General features: G+C 37.9%; 1 long non-coding RNA gene across 1 annotated transcript in view; it reads right to left on the bottom strand.

Moving 5' to 3' along the window:
* Positions 1 to 3,322, bottom strand: part of LOC109469511 — a 4,215-nt gene extending 893 nt beyond the window's left edge. The window contains exons 1-3 of the long non-coding RNA XR_002140197.1: positions 3,009 to 3,322; positions 2,790 to 2,860; positions 2,523 to 2,603 (exon numbers count right to left, since the gene is read on the bottom strand). This is a non-coding gene — a long non-coding RNA (uncharacterized LOC109469511). The remainder of the gene's footprint in view (positions 1 to 2,522; positions 2,604 to 2,789; positions 2,861 to 3,008) is intronic.
* Between the last annotated feature and the right edge of the window lie 394 nt (positions 3,323 to 3,716).

Below are 3,716 nucleotides of genomic sequence, written 5' to 3'. Positions count from 1 at the left end.
CACACACACACACATACATACACACACACACATACAAACACACACACATAGACACACACCACACACACAAACACACATCTACACAGACACACAAACACACACGAAAACCTGTTAATGTGAGTAAATCACTGAATTTAGTGTAATTAATTAAGCATCCCTAAATGACACAAACTTAATCATATAAAGACTAATTAATGATACATCAACTTCATAAACAGCACAAAAAGCTAATTACATACACACGTACGTTAGTACATGCTTGACTGTGTACTTGTGTACTTGTACAAAATAACGGTGAAATAAAGTCAGCTACATGTACTTACATTTGTAAATCTATATTATTAATTGACGTAAGTTACTGCAAACTATCAGAACTACTGTCACAGTGGCTACATGTACAAATGTATGACAGTAACCAAGACAAGTTTCATGTACTCTTCAACTGACAAAGAATTGAAGTATTGTGCTCGCTCATAGTACATTAAGAAGGTAGTCTGACCTAATCCAGATTATAATAAAAGTAAGGACAATACTGTCTAGCCAAGCTATGACTGGTAGTGTAAGACATTGCCAGGCAGTTACAATCATGACTAAGTCTTGTACAGTTCTATATGGTATATTATAGATTCTGCTTCTCACTTTTTCTTAGACTGCCAAAATTGACATCACAATTACAAGACATTTTTCTAGATACACTTACCATCAATTGGAAGCTAATTCAGCTGTGAGGATTGAACATTTTACATGTCATCTTGGTAATATACATATTATGCACATGCATCTACAATATTTGCACACTTTGATAAAACTTTGACAGGGCTGATCAGATATAGTTGACATTTTGGCAAGGTTGGTTTTCCAATAAGTGAATGTTGCAAATAATATTGTCTTCATGTAATTCAGGTACAATTCATACAATGTAATCTGGATCATTCTGCATGGTTTGATAATGTTACTTTGAAAAACAATACAGAAAATGTTTGAATCTGTTAAAAAAACATTCCATTTGACCAGTATCTGTCCCTTACATTAGTTCAAGCTGCTAGACAGTCTGGGATATTTCTGTGGTTTTCAAGTTACAATCATTATACATGTAGGTACATGTATATGTACATGCATCTACATTTTACACACTTAAGTGTGATATTTCTGTGGTTATGGAGAACAGTTTATTCAACATTTAGAACTTTATTCACTGCTAGACAGTTCACAGTAGGATTAGCACTTCCTTATTTCTGTGCATGGGTTGAGAAAATGGATTTTCAAGGAATATCAGTGATGTCATTATTGTTCAGATAAAGGTACTCCAAGTTTCCCAGCCCTGTGAACATGTCAGATCTAAGGGTTGTTAACTTGTTATTATACAGGTGCAACCTTCTCAGTTGTGGTGTTGAATTGAAAGTTCCAGCCTGAATATCACTGATCTCATTAAAATGTAATTCAAGTGTCTCCAAGTTTCCCAGCCCTGTGAACATGTCAGATCTAAGGGTTTTTAGCCTGTTTCTAGACAGGTGCAACCTTCTCAGTTGTGGTGTTGAATTAAAAGTTCCAGCCTGAATATCACTGATCTCATTAAAATGTAATTCAAGTGTCTCCAAGTTTCCCAGCCCTGATAACATGTCAGATCTGAGGATTGTTAGCCGGTTGTTATAAAGAAATATCCTCGTCAGGTTTGATAAGTGATAGAATGCCTGGCTATTGATAGTAGAAATGTGATTCCATCTAAGTTCTAAAGTCTCTAAGCTCCTATAACGTGAGAAATCAGACTGACTTAACGTTGTGATTTGATTAAATCCCAAATCCAGCTCTGTGATAGTTGTCGGCAGGTCCTGAGGAACACTGGTGAGGCCCTCATCCCAGCAGTCACAGGAAGTGGCTGAAGCTGTGCAGCTGCAGTCAGCTTCTGCAGTTCCCAACACCTTAAGGATGACCAGGAGGAACATCAGCACACCTGCTGGCTTCTTGAACATGATGCAGTAAATGTCCTGGTGCAGGATTAAGATACTAACTTAAAGATAAATGTAATGCTTGTCAAGTAAATCATAATTACTTGATTGCATATTTTACACTTAGGCCACACCAATTTAATTTCTTGGTTAACGGATTTTTCTAGAAAATAATGGAGTGGGCGGGCGAAAAAAATAAATAAATAAAAACAGGCCTAGGCATCCTATTATAGCCCAAAATGGTACGATAGGAGCCATGAAGTCTAGGCTAGTTAAAAATTTTAACAATAAATTTTGAACTTTTAATGATACCACTCCATTGAAAGATGGAATAACTGTAACAACTAGGAAGAAAAGGACTGTTTTCAACTGTTCAGGGCAAAATATGAGCATTTTGCAGTTGATTCTCAATTTTTATTTTTTTTGCAAATCAGAAAAAAATGAAGAGGCGAATCCATTAACCAAGAAATTAAATTGGTGTGGCCTTACATACCACTTCTTCATACAACCATGATGTTAGTGGGATCAAGGAGGTTAAATACTTGTATTTAACCTCCTTGGTAGGATCAAACTCACCTTGATACTGACAAGAAGTGAAGACTGACAACTTTCAGATACAGGACTTCTTGACAGCCTACTGCACTTAGGCTGTCAAACCTGGAACCAAATAAAAAATGATAATTGTTAATTAACACTTTTTTATGAGTACATGATGTTGAATATTCTATGAATAAACTACAAAAGTAAAAGATAATACCTTTGATTATTGTTGATAGTTTATGAAGTCCTCTAAAAATTGTTTACTACTTGATGCACAAATTTTATCGCTGGGACCAAACTTACCTAGATTATGAAGCAGGGAAGATTGACAGCTGTCAGTCACAACCAAGGCTTCACGATTATCTGCACAAAAACTGAAAAAAAAACAATTAGGAAAGTGGTGCAGGTTATTGCAGTAGTTTACATGTAGTCATCCTGTTTGGAATCAGTGGATAGCATCGATCAAGGCAATAAAGTAACATAACGTACCTCAGCTGACTACTTAAAATAAAGTCCAAGTACCTTCCTGGTTTGTGCCAAGTTCATTTGAAGACAGAACTTCAGACTTGTGGGGCGTCTTCTCTCCTTGGCCCTGCTGAGCTCAAATGTTGTTCCTCTACTTAAGAGCTGCGTCACGAGTTGTCGTAACTCAAATAGTCTAACCTGTACTTTGACTTGGTGTGAGTCATATGACAATCAGTTACCTTGACTGGACATTGGACAGGATGGTAAATATTAAATATTCATCAGAATATGTGCTGACTATCATGTGAAGTATTTGTTCTTTACACAAATATGCATGCATATAGGGCATTATAAGTTACACAGTCACCCACCCACTCATTTACACACTTCACTGGACGAAAACCGACGTTTGCGGGTCGTATACTCCCGTACACACGCCCGGAAATTTCAAATATACGGACATTTCCAGGTGTGCGCGACCCGTACACTTGGCGTGTGCGGGCCTGCACACGGCCCGGATATGAACCACTCAGGTGTCCGGGCCGTGTACGGGCCTGCACACGTCTGCACACGCCACCCGTAAATCTCCGCACACGCCCGGATACGTGACACGTACCTCTGAGTGTGTGTATGAAATATGCATAAATTAGCGGTAATTTTACCTAATTATCTTCCTCATTATCAGCTCGTGTACGGGTTGTACACACCCGCACACGTCCCCCCCTCCAATATGCCTTTTGTAATGTAAAGTAGCATCATGGCCAT

Source organism: Branchiostoma belcheri, unplaced genomic scaffold (assembly GCF_001625305.1).
Source record: "Branchiostoma belcheri isolate BF01 breed outbred unplaced genomic scaffold, Haploidv18h27 scaffold205, whole genome shotgun sequence".
NCBI lineage: Eukaryota > Metazoa > Chordata > Leptocardii > Amphioxiformes > Branchiostomatidae > Branchiostoma > Branchiostoma belcheri.
Note: the sequence above shows the minus strand (reverse complement) of the source record. Positions and strands in the feature narration are given on the sequence as shown.